General features: G+C 37.7%; 1 protein-coding gene across 10 annotated transcripts in view; it reads right to left on the bottom strand.

Annotated features, from left to right (window-relative positions):
* The window catches only part of ppfibp2b (PPFIA binding protein 2b), a 291,180-nt gene that overhangs the window by 162,174 nt on the left and 108,421 nt on the right, over window positions 1-20,585 (bottom strand). The window lies entirely within an intron of this gene.

Genomic DNA, 20,585 nt, shown 5'->3' with positions numbered 1-20,585 from the left:
GAAAACTAAAGCAAATTAACAGAATTAATTGAAGTTTGTGAAATATTCCAAGTAAAATTAAAAAATAATTTTTAAAAGTTTACAAAATTATGATTAGAAGCCAGAGTGCAAAACAGCTTAACATTCAAAATATTTAACATTTAGAACAGCAAATATTTAGATTTTAAAATAACCATAATGTACTGCTAGTGCAAATGCTGCATATGTGAGTGAAACCATAGTGGAAGACAGATCCTTATGTGGCAGATTCTACTTTTAACAAAATTCACAAGTTTAAAATGCTTCAGAAAATAGGTTCAAAGCAACTTAAACAAGCAGTTTATCTGGAGTTTTAAAGACAGTTGTATCAAGTTAAAACAAAATTTCAAAAATGATTATAGATTAGGCACGGATTGATTCATGTTTTGGAGCCAAATAAGGATAGAACTAAAACTATTCAACTGTTTTACAACGTGTGAAGCATAATTTGCATTAAGATGTGGTTCTACAATTATCTGGTGAGCTGAATAAATGTCATTTACAGACTTTTGATATAGGTTAGTATTAAGGCCTAAATGCTCTCGAACCCCAAAAGGTTCCACTAGAAAACCCACCACATCTTAGTGCTAAACAGTACAGCAATTAAAGCGTATTAAACAAATACTATAAGGACTGTCACAGATTTATCCATCTCTTTGTACAGATCAGCCCTATAAAGATGGCATCAACACTCCAGAAGCCAAGAAGCCTGCCCAAGTATGGTGGCATCAAAGGTGCATTTAACATGACAAGAACTTTGGGGCTTCTTAGAAACACTGAGGAAGGTGAAACTTAAAATTTTGAGAATCTACCATGAACCCAGCTAAATCTACGGCAGATTGTGGGTCCACTTTTTCCAAAAAATAAGAAATGTATAAAATAGTTATTTTTAAATCTAAATTTGAAAATGTAAATGAGTTTGGTAGGTGCAATGTACCACCATTTATTTAAACATATATAAATCTATTTAAATCATGAGACTCATTCATGTGTCACGGAACAGAAAATATCTGTTGCTTTTTTTAATTTATTGTTCTTAAGTGATAAAAGTTTCTTGTTTATAGTATTATTCTGAAAAAAGACATTGGTATTCTGGCTGTTGTAGAAACGTGGCTACTTGAAAAAGACCTGGCCTCACTGGCTGTGGTGTCTCTGCAGGGTTATACTCTTCTGCATAAAGTTGTGTTCTCAATCTCATAAAAGATGTGGTGTTCACTCTTAACGCAATTTTAAGGTATTACCTTGTTTGTTATTGTAGCTTATTTAAACATTGTACGTATTTTTCCTGTGTATCCTTCCTGAAAGATTACTGTCCTTTATTGACTGCCTAGTGTAAGCAGCAATTCTGTATTTTTAAACGAGGCCTTGTATTTTGTTTTAATGCTTAATGCAGATGATTAATTGCATTGGGAAACTTTAACTTGCCTTCTTTACTTCAAATAATACTGAATTTTATGATCTGAAGACTTTTGCCCTGATTTAGGATGTTGTTTCTCTGATTGTGTAATTAAGAAAATACATCATTTTAAAGTGTAAGCATTTCTTATGAAAATTTGTCAGATCACTTCTTTGTGCAAGGTCTCTGTAAGTGAGTATACCCTCAAACACAAACTAGTTTTGATTACTACAGTCTTTGGAAGAAAGGCTCACCTGATTCTGTCACTAAAGCTTTGATGAGTTCCTTACTTTCTGATGCACATTGTGAGGAACATATGTGTTATTTTACCAACAAGATTAAAACACTACATGCTGGTTAATACAGTATTTGGGTCATCAACATATGAATATAATAGTTTCCCTTCTTGAATTTTTTCTTATTTTGCTTGTGTAAATATTACTGACCTAGATAAAGTATTGAACTCCTTTAAACTTACTGTTCTCTTGATGCAATCTACACCTCCTTTTTAAAAATATACCCATCCTTGCTCCTGTACTTGTATATTTGACAAATGTGTATATTAACTTTGGTGTAGATCCTCATAACAGCAGTCATTTCTAGTTATTGGAAATTGCAAATTCAGATATTTCAGTGTCATCAAATTACAGACCTGTTTTTCATATGCCTTTTATTAACTGAAATAATGCAAGAAGTTGTTGCCCAACAGCTACAGTGTCACGTGCATTCAAGTGATCTTTATGAGCAGTTTCAGTCTGACTTTAGGCAAGACCCATAATACCAAAGCAACCTTAATCCAAGTTTGAAATGACCTACTTGTCAACTGTGACAGTGGTCTTTGCTCTGTTCCACTTTTGCAAGACCTCTCAGCCTGTTCACCGTTACTGTGAGTGCTGTGTAGAATGAAGGCAGGACCTCTGTGTTTTTCTCAGTTGATTCTGGGGTTCATCAGGGGTGTTTACCTGCTCCTACTCTGTTCAAAGCTTGCATGGACAGGGTGTTGGGGAAGGTTGTGGGGTCCAGCGGCAGTGGGGCATCTGTTGGCGAAGAAAAATTGATCTTGACTTTACTGATGATACTTTGATCTTCGCAGAGTCAATGGAGGCTTTGATTGGGGCTCTAGAGAGCTGTTTTGCCATGTGGTGTGTGTAGCAACGTGCTATACCAGTCCATGCTCACCAACCTGATCTGACATGACCTCTCAGCTGCATTTGAAATTGTTCACCAAAAGGTTCAATACAAGGTCAATCTGTTGAAATCTGCAATTTTACATCTACTTTTAGTCCATTCTTCTGTGGAGTTCCTTGGGGCTCATTTTGCCCCATTTTACTTTAATATATTTTCTTTGGGAAAAATCATTCATCAGTTTTGTCTTCAGTTTCTTATCTACAGTGATGATACCCAGATATTTTTTATCATTTAGTACTAATCCCTGTGCTGATTTTATTTCTGGCAGCTGTTCTGATGAACTTTCTCCATTTAAATGTAAACAAGACTGAAGTGATATACACTAGAAACTAATCTAAAATCAAATTTAATCTTATTTAAAACTAATCTTAATTCCATATCTTTAGCTTCAACTACTTTATGAAATAATACCTTAAATGCCAGCATCTATGAAGTCTGGGTGTTGATTCTAAACTGTCACTCCAAGGTCATATAATGATTGTTTTGAGTCTATTTATTTTCATCTTAGGAACATTTTACATCTATCCACTAATTCATCCATTCATTCATTCATCTTCCAAACCCACTAATCCAGAATAGGGTTATGGGGAAGCTGAAGCTGAAGCTTATCTCAGCAAGCATCAGTTGTAATGAACAAACCATTGACCAGCCCATTGCAGGGTGCACACACATACCCACATGCATACACACACACACACACACAATAAACAACACCAATCCACCTCACTTGGGACCTCATGTATAAAGGTGTGCGTAGAATTCACACTATAACATGGCGTATGGATAAAAGCGGAAATGTGCTTATGCACAAAAAAATCAAGATGCATAAATCTGTGCATACGCCAACTTCCACGTTCTTCTGCTATATAAATCCCAGTCAGCGTGAAAAGTAACACATGTGCACGCGCCTGTTGTCCCGCCCTAACTCCTCCCAGAATTACGCTTCTTTGAAAATACAAATCAATAAAAATAGCCCTTAAGCTCAGCCTTCTGTGAAAAGGCAATGACAAAAGCAAGAGGGAAAATAGAAGAATTTCAGCAAATGTCAAGTGCAGGCAAAGAAAAACATACTATTTGTTTGTTTAAACAGTGGTATAAACAACAAAAGGAAGTTGATCGAGTGACATAGCGTGTCGGAGAAACACGAAAGCTCACGTTCACAAAGTCGCACAGTGCCCAAAATAAAAAAGAAGTTGTCAGATATCAAAGTTGCCATGAAAAGGCGAGCCGTAGCCCACTGTCTGAGTATCATATGAAAGCTTATTAGGGTACAGAGAAAAGAAAATGCACACAGTAGGGAAAAAGCATGAAATGTCAACTTTAATCTCTAAATTTCCACTTTAATCACGTAGTTTATTTTGTCATTAAAGAAGAACATCATAAACTTAAATCTTAAAATCATTTACTAGTTTCTCAATCCCATCGTAACTAAAGTAGCACGTTAAATGCTTTGATTTGTATAAGATCTTCTATGTGCTCTATGTGTGTGAATCACTACGTGCTTCCGGGCTTTCTCTTCCTCCGACAGGACACAGAACCCATTACATTTGTGATATTACAGCTCTTTGAATAATTAAAACACTGAGATGTATACGTGATATCATTTTCATGATGATAGGAGTTAAAGCATGTTATTAAACATGGGAACACGGTGGCGCAGTGATTGTTCATGCCTTACACAAGATGTTTGCTGTGCCGTGTGCTACCTTCGATGAAATACTTTATTGTAGCAGTACTGTCTCTTTCAAACGTACTAACCTCCATTTCCTGTCCTTACTTTTCTTTCTCCAAATACCCAATTGCCACACAATCAGCTCTATAATAGACATTAAGCCATCTGTAAGCTTAGAACGCCGATTCTTCAAAACTTTTAAGGAACATCAAAATATCTTCATAGTATGTGTTTAATTATTCTATCCATCTATCCTTCCAGTGTCGTGTCAGCAAGAATAGAGTGTAAGGCAGGAACAATCCGTGAACGGAGCACAAGTGGCTCACTAACGCTGCGGCACTGTGTAGTTAAAGTTTATCTGTATAATATAATAAAAATATTTTGCTGCATTTCATCTTAACAATGATATCGTCATCATATGTAAATGCGCGCTTTATAAAGTGGCTCAAGTTGTGCAATGTTATAACTGTAGTGCAAGTTTGCAGTGAGGTGATTGTACTAATAAACACTTGATAGACTGATTGAATGCATTTAGAGTTCTTGGGATGAAACTGTTTCTGAACTGTGAGGTCAGTACAGGAAAGGCTCTGAAGCATTTGTCATATGAGAGCAGTTCAATAGACAGCATGGCTGAGTCAGTGTGTGCTTGATGCTGTATACCGATAATTCTCTTTCCGATCAGCTGCTGTACAGCTGTGATTCACAATCAGATACAGTGATATAAATACTTCAAGTGGTGCAGTGACAGTAATATGGAAAATGATGATTCGATGTGGGATCCGAGGTGCAGTCAGAGTAACAACGCTAAAGTAGTTATGGTATTTGGAATAGTTTGACCATTCTGTGGACCATTATATTGTTACAGGTTAATTACAATCAGATGCATTAAACTAATAAACAATATGCGGTTAATATCAGTGTATTTATAAAGCCACGTCAGGGATGTAGATCTAAAAAAGAAAGGATAACCACACAGGAATAGTAGCACTGCTTTGACGCTGGGTGCCGCCAGTCTGCAAAACCGAGCAGAGAACTACGACAGGGTATGAGCTACCATGCAAATGTGCGTGGTTTACGCCAAGTTTAGGATTTATACATCGCGATTTGAACAGGGAAACGTTCTTGCACAACATTTTTGTGCGTACACAGCATTTATACATGAGGCCTCTGATGTTTTTGGGCTTTGAGAGGAAACTGGAGCACCCAGACAGAACCCATGCGGACATGGGGAGAATATGCAAACTCCAGACATGATGTGAACCCTGGTTTTCTTGTTGCAAGTGAGCAACATGACCATTACGTCACCCTAACATTTCCCATATTCAGACCTATTATGACTATTTTGATGATGAACCCATTTTTCATGCTTTTATTTTTTTATGCCTAGACTACTACAATACCTTTTACTGTATTTTTCTTAAAAGTTTGTTGCACAAATTTCAGATGGTGCCAAATTCAGCAGCTTACCTATTGACACACACACACGATTACGAGAGTTTATTACTCAGGTACTGTCTTTTTCACTGGCTTCCAATTGATGGTTACAATTTTAATGTTGATGTTTTTACCTTACATGAAAGTTCACTGACCTGTTCAGCATATTTAATTAGTTATGTACCAAGGAACATTCTGTTGATGTCCATCTTCTGTCTATCCCAAATTACAGATACATAAGTTTCATATGGCGCTTTTCCACTGCATAGTACGGCACGACACGGTTCAGTTCAGCTCACTTTTGGGGCGTTTTCCACTGGTAACAGTACCTGGTACCTGGTCCTTTTTTTAGTACCACCTCAGCCGAGGTTCCAAGCACGCCGAACCGTTACCAAAACGTGACGTGTAAACTCTGCTGGTCACTGATTGGCCGGAGAAAATCGTCATTACTGCGTCACTGGCTATTTTTTTCTTTAAAGGTACACACACGCGGAAGTTTGTGTAGCGTCTCTCCATCGCTGGACGCAGTTTGTTGCATAAGTGGATGAATGTTTCTTCAGACATTCGAAGGTTCTCCAGCCACTGAGTGTTTGTAAAACCGGGAACAATCACATCCCACCACTCTGAGGCACGGTTAAATGTCCAAACAGATGGTCTGTTGCGGCGACTTTTTTGCAAAATGTGGAAGATCTGTAATATACAGAATCAGCATTTTAATGTTACACTGGCAGTTAAGTTCATTTTATGCTTTGCAACAGTGATAAAAGTTAGCTAGTGACGTGCTTTTTTTAGATGCTTACCCTTGCCCGTTGTTGAGCTAAAGTGTTGTCGTTGTCTGCGTGTTGTTGTAAAAGTTCCACGGTGTCACGGCAGTAGAGGCGGCGCAACTATAACGACACGTGAATAATCCCGCCCACTCTAAAGCGGTACTAAACTGCAGTCGAAACGCAAACCGAGCCGAACTGAGCCGAACCAAGGTGAGCTGTACTGAACCGTGCTGTGCCGTACTATGCAGTGGAAAAGCGCCTATAGTCTGTGCCATTATTATTTTGCAAGATATAAAAGTTTCATAGTCTGTGCCTTTAATTATGTTAAACCAAAACTCACTTCAATTAGGCAAATTCAATAATTTGACCTATTTAAATCTGAATTAATGACTTACCTTCTTAAACAAATACGTTTCTTGTTTCTCTCATGGATTGTCCACATACTATATTTATTATGGCCCTGTTTCCTGATATGTTTATATAGTATCATTATTTTTTTCTATCATTTGAGAATACCTAAGATACTTGTGTACAAAAGGGTCACTTAAAAATCATTGAATTTTTGCTGAAATATGCTGTCAATGACCACTTTGGGGCACTGTGTAGAAAATATGGAATAGTAAGTTTTGTACATTTCAGACCAACTAAACTGATTTAAATACATGCCTGTAGTATTTATACAGCCTGAGAGGCCAGAATTCCAAGTAAGAATTACAGGAGAGCAGTGAAAGCACTTATTTAAAAATAAACATATAAGTGCTGAACTTCCACCCATAGTTCAAGTTCAAAGTTTATTGTCATGTGCACAGTAAGGAAACATGTTTCCCTGTACTATAAAGTTCTTTCTTTGCTGTCCACACCAAATGACAAAACCAACGTATAAAGATAAACATAAATAATAAGTAGCAGATTTATAATAAGTAACAGAGGCAGCATAAAGTATAAAAACAGAATAGAAATATAAAGTGTAATGTGCAGGTAGGTGTGTGATGGACAAGTCAAATACAGTTGTGTGAGGTAGATAGAATGAGGTGAACCATGGTTATAAACTCCAGTCAGTTATTTATAAATCTATTTATAAATCTGTGTTTTTTTTATTAAAAATCTCCTCAGTTCTTATGTGTTTATGTGTTTCTGTTTCATTTACCATTTGGTTTAGTGTGCCTGGTGTCTTTGGGTTTTTATTGTATAGCACTTTGGTCAGCCTTGATGTTGTTTTTGTTGTTTGAGAAATTAATTCACGCTTTTGTTTTCAGTAGACTAGATTACTGTAACGCACTCCTCTCAGGACTACCCAAAAAAGACATAAATCATTTGCAACGAGTGCAGAATGCAGCTGCTAGAATCCTAACTGGGAAAAGAAAATCCGAACACATTTCTCCAGTTTTGATGTCACTACACTGGTTGCCTGTGTCATTCAGGATTGACTTTAAAATACTGCTTATGGTTTATAAAGCCTTAAATAATCTCGCTCCATCTTATATATCGGAATGCCTGACACGTTATATTCCAAATCGTAACCTTAGATCTTCAAATGAGTGTCTCCTTATAATTCCAAAAGCTAAACTTAAAAGAAGTGGTGAGGCGGCCTTCTGCTGCTATGCACCTAAAATCTGGAATAGCCTGCCGATAGGAATTCGCCAGGCAAATACAGTAGAGCAATTTAAAACACTGCTGAAAACACATTACTTTAACATGGCCTTTTTATAACTTCACTTTAACATAATCCTGATACTCTGTATGTTCAATTCTTCATAATAACTATTCATGGTGGCTCTAAAATCCGTACTGACCCCTACTCTCTTCTGTTTCTTTTTCCGGTTTTTTGTGGTGGCGCTGCGCCACCACCACCTACTCAAAGCATCATGATGCTCCAACAATGATGGACTGAAAGCCAGAAGTCTACGTGACCATCATCATCAGGTCCTTCCATGAAAATATGATGATTTATGTTAGGTATAATGCCCAGAGGGGACTGGGCGGTCTCTTGGTCTGGAACCCCTACAGATTTTATTTTTTCTCCAGCTTTTGGAGTTTTTTTTTGTTTTTTCTGTCCACCCTGGCCATCGGACCTTACTCTTATTCTATGTTAATTAATGTTGACTTATGTTTATCTTTTATTGTGTCTTCTATTACTCTATTCATTTTGTAAAGCACTTTGAGCTACATTTTTTTTTGTATGAATATGTGCTATATAAATAAATGTTGATTGATTGATTGATTTTTAAAGTGCTTTATAAATAAATACATAAAATAAATAAATAAATTTATGAGTCTAACTACTAGTCATAGCTAACTACTGCTGTATTCATAAGTTTGACCAGAGGCACATTTCTGAATGTGGGGCTAATTTAGTGTCTTTCTGCTTTTTTTATGTTTATACATATACTCTTCCCTGTAAATTATTTTGTCTGTTTAAACTGAGGTGTTACTGAAGAATATGTGGTGATCCATTGCTGTTCAGCTGTTTACATAAATTTAGATGGTGTGTCTGTGGTGGTTGTGCTTAAAAAAATGTGGCCTTACATTTCAGAAATGTTTGTTATAAGGTAATAAAGGTTGTGTAACAAAAATAAATAATACTTAATTTCTGTCATTACACAGTCAGTTCAGGTAGATTACATCATGGTATATGTGCAAATATACTTCATATTTCTAAATAATTATAATGTCCTGTAACAGTATTTCCTATTAGTCAACAGCACTTGTATAAAGGCATACTGCACAGAATATAGTGTACCTTTAAAGAAGTGCTTCTTTTTGTATGGCTCCTTGTAGTATGGCAAAATTCTTTGCATCCACAAGGGGGAGCAATAATCCATGAGTAAATTAAAATACCTTTCAGAAAGTCATGGTGTCACAATCCCTCCTTATCCATTAAAAGCTGTTTGGTGTACTTCCAGATGGACTTAAAGTGGAGGAGGACAAACAAACTGTAATTGCCTTTATTACACTATTGGCACCTAGAGTTATCTTACTCAACTGGAAGAATCCCAATCTTCCATTTCTTTCAAGTCAATGGGAAACTGATATTATATACTATTTGAAATTGGAAAAAATCTAATTCTCCCTCGGAGGATCTGAACAAAACCTTTTCAAAACCTGGCAGGATCTAATCAATAACATTTTGGAATAAGCATTTAAATTGAGGAAGCAGATTCTCTCCCCTCTTTTTTATTCTATTTTTTAATCATATATTAATTTATCTATTTACTTATTTTTACTAGTTTAGTTTAACTCTGTTAGCCTAGCCCTCTTTCTCATGGGTGGAGGTTGATTTGTTCCAAACCTAGTTTTGTTAAACTTGGCTTGCTTGTATGGAATTTTACTTGATTTTAATAAAATATTAAAAAAAAAAATAAAACAAAATGTTTACAGGAGAAAACGCAGCAGGGACTGTGGGGATGAGAAACACAAAACATATTATTATCTCAGAAAACAGCAGCTAAAAATTACAAAGTGCATCTTTCCCCTTTAGCTTCTTTTACATGGTAGAAATGCCTATTCATGCGAGTGAGGATGAAGATTTTTACATAGGTCCCTGGAGTTGTGCTGATGTCGGGCTCAGGGGTGTCCCAAAGACCAGTGTGTAGCTCCCGGAAAAATATCAACATGGCAGGTGTGAAGCCAGTGGACTCCTAGACAACAGAGTGATAAGTGCATAGCAAGGCAGGAGGATGTTGGTCCCAGCCCTTCTGATGCTCTGCCATGAAGATAAAAAGCAAGATAAACAAGGTTCTGTTAAATTGATCCATAAGACAATCAATCTGAGGGTGCTGCAACATGGTGCGAGTTTTGTGGTTATGGAGGAGCTAAATGGCTGGTCAATAAGCGTTTTAACATACAGGTGCCGGTCATAAAATTAGAATATCATGACAAAGTTGATTTATTTCAGTAATTCCATTCAAAAAGTGAAACTTGTATATTAGATTCATTCATTACACAGAGACTGATGTATTTCAAATGTTTATTTCTTTTAATTTTGATGATAATAACTGACAACTAATGAAAGTCCCGAATTCAGTATCTCAGAAAATTAGAATATCAATTAAGACCAAGACCAAAAGGATTTTTAGAAATGTTGGACAACTGAAAGGTATGAACATGAAAAGTATGAGCATGTACAGCACTCCATATTTAGTTGGGGCTCCTTTGGCCTGGATTACTGCAGCAATACGGCGTGGCATGGAGTTGATCAGTCTGTGGCACTGCTCAGGTGTTATGAGAGCACATGTTGCTCTGATAGTGGCCATCAGCTCTTCTGAATTGTTGGGTCTGGCGTATTGCATCTTCCTCTTCACAATACCCCATAGATTTTCAATGGGGTTAAGGTCAGGCTAGTTTGCTGGCCAATCAAGAACAGGGATACCATGGTCCTTAAACGAGGTACTGGTAGTTTTGGCACTGTGTGCTGGTGCCAGGTCCTGTTGGAAAATGAAATCTGCATCTCCATAAAGTTTGTCAGCAGCAGGAAGCATGAAGTGCTCTAAAACTTCCTGGTAGATGGCTGCGTTGACCTTGGACCTCAGAAAACACAATGGACCAACACCAGCAGATGACATGGCACCCCAAACCATCACTGACTGTGGAAACTTTACACTGGACCTCAAGCAACGTGGATTCTGTGCCTCTCCTCTCTTCCTCCAGACTCTGGGACCTTGATTTCCAAAGGAAATGCAAAATTTACTTTCATCAGAGAACATAACTTTGGACCACTCAGCAGCAGTTTTGTCTTTAGCCCAGGTGAGACGCTTCTGACGCTGTCTCTTGTTCAAGAGTGGCTTGACACAAGGAATGCGACAGCTGAAACCCATGTTTTGCATACGTCTGTGTGTGGTGGTTCTTGAAGTACTGACTCCAGCTGCAGTCCACTCTTTGTGAATCTCCCCCACAGTTTTGAATGGATTTTGTTTCACAATCCTCTCCAGGGTGCGGTTTTCCCTATTGCTTGTACACTTTTTTCTACCACATCTTGTCCTTCCCTTCGTCTCTCTATTAATGTGCTTGGACACAGAGCTCTGTGAACAGCCAGCCTCTTTAGCAATGACCTTTTGTGTCTTGCCCTCCTTGTGCAAGGTGTCAATGGTCGTCTTTTGGACAACTGTCAAGTCAGCAGTCTTCCCCATGATTGTGTAGCCTACAGAACTAGACTGAGAGACCATTTAAAGGCTTTTGCAGGTGTTTGGAGTTAGCTGATTAGAGTGTGACTGCTGTCACTGTCCTGTTCCACTGACAGACTGAGGAGATCATTCCTCCCCTACACTATGCGACTCTTCAGTTCCACTCGGGGGGGTTAAACGTTAACATTATACAAAGTTATTGTCTGTGATACCTGCATTTTTATCACTCTTTAATTTAATATAGTTTTAGCAAAAGTTAGACCTCTTATATCTTTGAAAGATGCTGAGAAATTAGTTCACGCATTTGTTTTCAGTCGACTAGATTACTGTAATGCACTCCTCTCAGGACTACCCAAGAAAGACATAAATCGTTTGCAACTAGTGCAGAATGCAGCTGCTAGAATCCTAACTAAGAAAAGAAAATCCGAACACATTTCTCCAGTTTTGATGTCACTACACTGGTTACCTGTGTCATTCAGGATTGACTTTAAAATTCTGCTTATGGTTTATAAAGCCTTAAATAATCTCGCCTCATCTTATATATCAGAATGTCTGACACGTTATATTCCAAATCGTAACCTTAGATCCTCAAATAAGCGTCTCCTTAGAATTCCAAGAACAAAGCTTAAAAGAAGTGGTGAGGCGGCCTTCTGCTGCTATGCACCTAAAATCTGGAATAGCCTGCCAATAGGAATTCGCCAGGCTAATACAGGAGAGCATTTTAAAACACTGCTGAAAACATATTATTTTAACATAGCTTTTTTATAACTTCAATTTAACTTAATTTAACTTAATCCTGATACTCTGTATGTTCAATTCATCATAATAACTATTCATGGTGGCTCTAAAATCCATACTGACCCCTACTCTCTCTTCTGTTTCTTTTTCCGGTTTCTTTGTGGTGGTGGCCTGCGCCAACTCCACCTACTCAAAGCTTCATGATGCTCCAACAATGATGGATGGATTAAAAGGCAGAAGTCTACGTGACCGCCATCATCATCAAGTCCTTCCGTGAGAACCCTAAATCCAAAGAGGACTGTTTCATTTATGTTAGGTAGAATGCCCAGAGGGGACTGGGCGGTCTCATGGTCTGGAATCCCTACAGATTTTATTTTTTTCTCCAACCGTCTGGAGTTTTTTTGTTTTTTCTGTCCCCCCTGGCCATTGGACCTTACTCTTATTCTATGTTAATTAATGTTGACTTATTTTGTTTTCTTATTGTGTCTTTTATTTTTCTATTCTTTATTATGTAAAGCACTTTGAGCTACTGTTTGTATGAAAATGTGCTATATAAATAAATGTTGTTGTTGTTGTTGTTATCAGTATGCTGCTGCCGGAGTATGTGAATTTCCCCTTGGGATTAATAATGTATCTATCTATCTCTCTCTCTCTCTCTCTCTCTCTCTCTCAAGGAGACTTGAAAAGATGACCATCTTTCCCCTATTTTTAACCTGATGAAACTGAGGCACTTACTATATATTTGCTTGATGGATCAGCCACTGACAAAACTCTCAAGGACAGATATGAACAAAAGATATTTTTGCATACTGATTATGTTCTGCTCTATATACCTGACCTGGATTCATCACTTTGACAAGTGTTACATGTGATGTACGAGTTTCAGAATTTTTTTTTGGTTTAAGAGCATATTATTGCTCATTACTAAGTCTATGCATAAGAATAAATGTAAAACTTTCAGTTTGCTGCTTCTCATTAATTTAAATGCTATATGTTGATGTCACAATAATATAATTTGATGTATTAAATTATGTTTTTGTTATAGGTAGAAATGTATATTTATAACAAACTGCTCTTCTGGGCCTAATTAAGTAAAAACTGATGATGTCCTCAGTAGAACAGATTAGGCAATGCACTCTTCATCTGTGGTTTACTTGTCATTTTATATATAACAGGTTAATGGAATATCATAAAAATGTACAATCACAACCAACCATTATTTTATTAAATTTGTTTTTATAGTGAGCGCCACTCCCTGGGTGTTTTACAAGTACATACTTAAAGTACAGTTGTTTATAATTGCTTTGAATGGGTAAAACACAAGCAAGTTAAGTAACCTGAAAAGAGTAACACTGTAACTCAAAGTTGAGGACTGAAAAGGCAGCCTTGGGTTTTAAACTGGAATTACTCAGGCAGTAGATTACACTGCCTTAAAATGTAAGAGAAAAACTTTTTATGAAACACTGAAATTCATTTAATACCCCCATCCATCCATTCATTCACTTTCCAAATCTGCTTATCCAGAGCAGAGTAGCCAAAGTCTATCTCAGAAAGAATTGGGTACAAGCCAGGAGCAATCTGATAGGGTGCCAGCCTATCTCAGAGTGAACACACACACACACCCTACAACACACTACAGCCAATTTAACAATGTTAGTTCAATGTCAGTTCAACTGTCTTTACACTGTGGGAGGAAACATCAATACAAACTTTAAAACAAATTACTAATTTTGTTATAGTAAATGCACAAAATATTTTTTTCCCAGTTTTTACATTTTCTTTTTAACTTTAGGCAGCATCAGTGTTTGAGTGAAGTTTATGTTGCCCCCAGATTACTCCCACATTTTGCTGTCACCCAGGAAATATTTCCTCATCTATAAATCACAGGGTCTTGCTTGCGTGTAATTAACATGAGTGTATTTCAAAAAATAAGGCTTTTAATATACATGTTTGAAATACTGATAAACAGGATATCTCAGTCTGCTGACAAAGCCAAAAATTATAGAATTACATTCATTGCAACTGCAACATTGATACTTTTATTTATTATGGTTCCAGTTAAATTTTCTATTTTAGTGACAGAAAAAAACAATCTACAATGATTAAACTAAGGTTATATGGTGCTTTATAACCAAAAATGTTCTTAATTTTTATTAAAATTGTAGTACAAAACAGACAGCTATTTCTAAACTGTTAGCATTAAACCTAAACTGAATTATTTCTAAAAGAGATAAATAAAAGCATTTCCATCATATAAAAATAAATCAGATATTACAAGACACCAAAACCCACAACTAAAATACACAGTCAGACCTTATTATTTTATATATTCTTGCATCCTAGAAACGCAACTCACTTAATCATACGGAGATGATTTTCCTGTTCATGACACTTGGTACAGCATAGCTTTACATACTGCAGTGTGCCTTCAAAAATAAGGCTACGGAAAACTGACAGAATGCTTTAAATCACATTCAGAAGTATCCAGATTTGGAAAAGCAGCAAATATTGCATCTGTTTTTTTCCAACAGTAATCATTTTCTACCTTATCTTTAATTCAAATTACAGATATCATAATTGAAGTTTCAAATCATCATGAATTTTGTAGTGACATGTTTCAAAAGTAAAAATGAGGATGATTTTTGTTTTGATCCATCCATTCATCATTAAATTTTCTTAATCTAGTTTTGGGATGTTGGAGCTGTAGTAGTGCTGGGAGAATTTAATGATTTAATTGATTACTTAGAATTTATATTTTGAAGAAATTTGCTAATAAGAAAATCATGATTTAAATAATTATGCAATAGTTAAGAAAATTATTAAATATTTCCAATTGTTAATGCATAATGCAAGGCTAATATGCACTATAAAAATACATGAAGAACGTGAACCATACATGACCATTTGCGTTCTGGCTCGTGTTGCTTCCCAGCAAGTTTGTGTGCTAGGCTAGCATGTAGCTGGCTAGCTAAGCTGCACTGCTAAGTGAACATGGAGGTAAGTAGTGATTCTCTGGTAGTTGATGAGGCAATTCAAAAGAAAGGCAGTAATGTGAAATCTATTGTGTGGAATTGGTTTGGATATCAGAAGTCTGATATTGAACAGACAGACCCATGTTTACAGAAAGACCATGGCCACTAGAAGTAGAAGTACAACTAATTATTTCATACATACATACATTATAATTATTCCTTAGATAATATTATGTACACTATTTTGTATATTGATGAATAAAATAAAGTAAGTAATATGTATAACTTCATCCTATGTAAATGTCTTTCAGGGACAGCCACATGGGGCTGGAATAGCTGTAAACCTTTGTTTGCCCTCGAATGTTAGAAATAAGAAATGTCTAATGACACCAGCATGTCACACTGGATCATTAAACTAGTGGCATTTGGAAAAGAAAAAAAACATACTCACTTGATTTTTGGAATAGTTGTGAAAAAAGAAAGTTATAGCAGCTTTGACCCACTAAGTGATTTACTGTATGCCTAGTATTCAAAATATTATGACTCTACAACTTGTGATCTTTATTTACCAGTAATAAAACAGTTATTTTCATACTTTTCTGCTGTACATTCTGTTTTGTAGTTCTAGTAATATGTCTTCAGTGGTCTGAGATAATGAAACAGCAGATGTTTTTATATACTGTACTCTATTACCTTGTTTTCTCTTGTCTTTGTGTTTCAAATGTACTTCACACAGCCAGTTTCCTTTCAGTTGTAAAAGGGAAATGGACACTTAGTCAGTAATTATTTTTTTTCTCCAGCCTTTGGAGTTTTTTTGTTTTTTGTTTTTTCTGTCCACCCTGGCCATCGGACCTTACTTATTCTATGTTAATTAATGTTGACTTATGTTTATTTTTTATTGTGTCTTCTATTTTTCTATTCTTCATTTTGTAAAGCACTTTGAGCTACATTTTTTGTATGAAAATGTGCTATATAAATAAATGTTGCTGTTGTTGCTGCTGTTGCTGCTAAAAAAATAAAATCATTTTCTTAAATACCAACTTCCTATGATGAACACTAAACCATGTCACTTTACATATGATATTTTTCTACAACAACAGGACAAGCAGGTTAAGAGATCTGCTCAGAATCACATAGTTAGTTAGTGGAAAGGACTGTGATAGTTACTCTGACCAAGGGTTCATCTCTGGCTTTAGTTTTGCAACTGTTTATTCATGTATGTTCCAGTTTTTTAATGAACTCTTTTGTGTGTTATATATCTGAATATGTTTTTGTTTCTTTTTGTATGTTGTAGTTATTTAATTAGTATTGTCTCATCTATTAATAAATTTGCATTAATGTTAATTCTGTTAATTACTGTAGTAGTATATGTTGAGCTGAAGGAGGCAGTGCCACCTGACATAGCATCCTCAGCTTTTATAAAGATGTATAGCAGCCTAAGCTTAAGACCTAAGGGACAAATGTTGCTTATGTTGTCTGGCATTCACTCTTGGCTTTAGAATACTGCTTTATGCAATTTCTCATTCAATTTTTCTGGTTTTTAATTTTTTGTTCTTGTTTAAGGTTATGCTATTTGGATTTGGTAATTTTTTAAGATGTCTATTTTCATCTATTCATTCATCTGTTCATCGGGAAATGTGTGGATGACTGCGTACCCACTGTATGTCTGTACGCGTATTTCCCAACTATAAGCCCTGAATGTGTGCTGAAGTATGCCGGTAGATCCGTGAGCGCAGCAGTGCATTTCACTCCAGAGCTACACTGGCATACAAAAAGAGCAGGTATGATCTCTGAAAAGCCATTAAATATGCAAAGCACCAGTACGCACACAAACTGGACTCTCAGTTTAATAGCACAGCAGATGCTCGTCAGATGTAGCAGGGTATTCAACTGATCACGGACTACAAACCCCGGACACACGTGGCCACAGCTACCAATGCTTCACTCCTGGGCGAGTTGAATGTGTTTTTCACTCGCCCCAAGCTCACTAACACGAACAGGCCTTGGATTCTGGCAGTGCCGCAAGACTCCATCCTGAGGCTCTCCGAGGATGATATGAGGAAGACTTTTTCCCGACTCAGCATTTGCAAAGCACCCAGCCCTGACGGAGTTCTCAGGTTGCGTTTTAAAAACATGTTGCGACCAGCTAGCTGCTGTCTTTATGGATATTTTTAACACATCTCTGAGAGTTTCATCTGTCCCCACCTGCTTAAAGCACACAGCCATCATCCCTGTCCCAAAGAAAAATAGTCTGCCCTAATGATTACGGCCCAGTAGCACTTACTCCAATAGCCATGAAGTGCTTTGAGAGGCTGGTGCTAGAACACATCAAGGACGTCATCCCTGACAGTCTGGACCCCCTCCAGTTTGCCTACCGTTGCAACAGGTCCACTGAGGATGCCATCTCCATAACACTTCACACCACCTTGTCTCATCTGGAGAACAAGAACTGTTATGCCAGGCTGCTGTTTGTGGATATCATTCCATCCCAGCTCATCGCTAAACTCCAGGATCTGGGGCTTAGCTCTTCACTGTGCAACTGGGTACTGGACTTCCTCACAGGCAGACCTCAGCAAGTGCATATTGGTGGAAAAACCTCCTCCATCATCACCATCAACACTGGAACCCCACAGGGCAGTGTGCTGAGCCCCCTGCTTTACTCTCTCTACACCCATGACTGTGTAGCTAAGCACAGCTCTAACATCATCCTCAAGTTTGTTGACGATACCACTGTAATAGGTCTGATCAGCGAGGACGATGAGACAGCCTACAGGTAGGAGGTCAGACTCTTGGCAGAATGGTGTCAGGACAACAACCTCACCCTCAACGTTAGCAAAACTAAGGAGATGATTGTGGATTTCTGCAAACAGGCAACAGAGCACAGTCCCATCTAAATTGGAGGTGAGGCTATGGAGCAGGTCAGCAGCTTTATGTTTCTCGGAGTCACCCTCACTATTGACCTTAAATGGTCAAGTCACACTGCAGCAGTAGTCAAGAAAGCCCAACAATGCCTCTACTTCCTCAGGAGACTGAGTAAGGCCTGCATATCCACCACAACCGTGTGCAGAATCTACAGGTGTACTGTGGAATCCATCCTGACAGGATGCATCACATCCTGGCATAGCAACTGCTTAGTTCAGGACTGCAGAGCTCTGCAGTGTGTGGTGAATACAGCACAGCAAATCACAGGCACACAGCTCCCTGCGATCCATGAAATTAACCCTACACGCTGTCTCAGGAAAGGGGACCCCAGCCACCCTGCATTGTCACTTTTCACCCTCCTCCCATCTGGGAAGTGACTAAAGTCTATTTGGACGCACACCTCCAGGTTCAGGGACAGTTTCTACCCAACTGCAATCAGACTCATGAACAATCAGTAACCTTGTGTCATCTCCACTGCTACCTGCACATATACTTCTGCCACCGTCTCTATTTATTAATAGGATTCTGGTTTTATTTATTTATATTCATTTATTTATTGTGTGTTTTTTTTGTCTGTGTTTACTGTCTGTGGGGACACATGCAAGCAAGCATTTCATTGTACATGGTACCTGTACACTTGACAATAAAGAATTGAAATTTAATATTTTTAAAATAAATTATCAATATTATTTTTTAGGCCAGGAGCATCCATGGGTTTTCCTTTCCCTTTTTTGAGGACTGACTGAATGTTTTGTGGTTGCAGGTACAAGCCTAGTTATGTTTCTGGTCTGGTCACTTGACAAAGTAAAGAAACGGGCGGAGAGCAGCAAAGCGGCCGTAAAAGACCCCTTAGCGGGGGAAAGGGTGGAGCTGATCAAATTCCCGAGATGTTTCAGGTCTCAAGAAGACAGGCAACCAGGAGGACGTCGGCGGTGCTACAACTGTCGGCAACATGGACACGTGTGGCAACGTTGTCCCCGGAGGACAGGGGAGCAGTGGGGTAGAAGATACACCGTTCCCCCAAGGTTCGCTGGGGAGTCTAGACAACGCAGCCAAGGTCCGGATGACGCGTCCCCCTGGAGGAGGACGTCCCTCGCGGGGATCGACGCTGCGCCCCAGTTGTTGTCGCTAAGGGGAACTGTGGTGGACTGCCGGCATTTTACTCCGGCCCTCACCCCCAGGCCGACAGGAGAAGCTCTCTCGACAGCATGCTCATGCCCCGAGTTCCAGCAGGGCATCATGGACTATGTAGTGTTTATACACAGCCCTGCTGGATACCTTGGGAGGACCCCCTGTAGGGGGGCTCGTAGGCCCGCATGTGCCCTATAACCCGGGAGTACGTCATAGTCATGTGACAGGAAGAAACAACGTGCTCCCAGGGTGAAGAAAAGGACTGTTTACCCTGACCCGGAAGGAATAAGGAACTGTGGACTGATGGGACAGGAACACCTCCGGATCAGGGGCTATAAAAGGACTATGGGCCAGTCCAGACACTGAGCTGAGCTGGGAGGTAGGAGGGCTAAGTGTCTGGGTGAGGAGGAAAGAGTATTAGTTGTAGTTTATTTGTGATTTATGAGTGTGGAGTGGAGGGTGCTTGGTGCACTGTGTAATAATAAACATAATAGTTATTATACTTTCACCTGGAGTTCAGAGTGGTACCTGAGGGTGTTAGAGGTGGACCACGCCTCTATCTGCTACAACACACATATATACAAATATATATATATACAAATATATATATATATATATATATATATATATATATATATATATATATATATATATATATATATATATATATATATATATATATACAAATATATATATATATATACAAATATATATATATATACAAATATATATATATATATACAAATATATATATATATATATATATATAAATATAAATATATATATAAATATAAATATATATATAAATATATATATATATATATACACACACACACAGTACACCCCCAAAATTTGCGGGGGTTACGTTCCTAGAGCACCCGCGAATTGTAAAAAAAAAAAGCGAATTTTGGATGTGGTTAAAAAAAATGCCTATTTTTATAGTTTAAACCCTAAATATGCCCCCAGAACACTTTAATTTAATTTCAAACTCAGCTTAATACATTACCTAAGAATAAAGAATGTAAAGGTAAACTTGTATACTGTTGTGTACTGCTATGTCTCCCGCAGTGCTAGAATGTAAAATACCAATGTATACCACTATATGTACTGTAATTCATGCAAGCGTGTTTTCATTGCCAGAAGCCTTAGAAGGTGCAGGCCGTTTTGGCAGCATCTTGGGGCTTTAACCCTTAAACTGCCACATACCTTGGGTTTAATGCATCCCTG

Source organism: Polypterus senegalus, chromosome 1 (assembly GCF_016835505.1).
Source record: "Polypterus senegalus isolate Bchr_013 chromosome 1, ASM1683550v1, whole genome shotgun sequence".
NCBI lineage: Eukaryota > Metazoa > Chordata > Cladistia > Polypteriformes > Polypteridae > Polypterus > Polypterus senegalus.
Note: the sequence above shows the minus strand (reverse complement) of the source record. Positions and strands in the feature narration are given on the sequence as shown.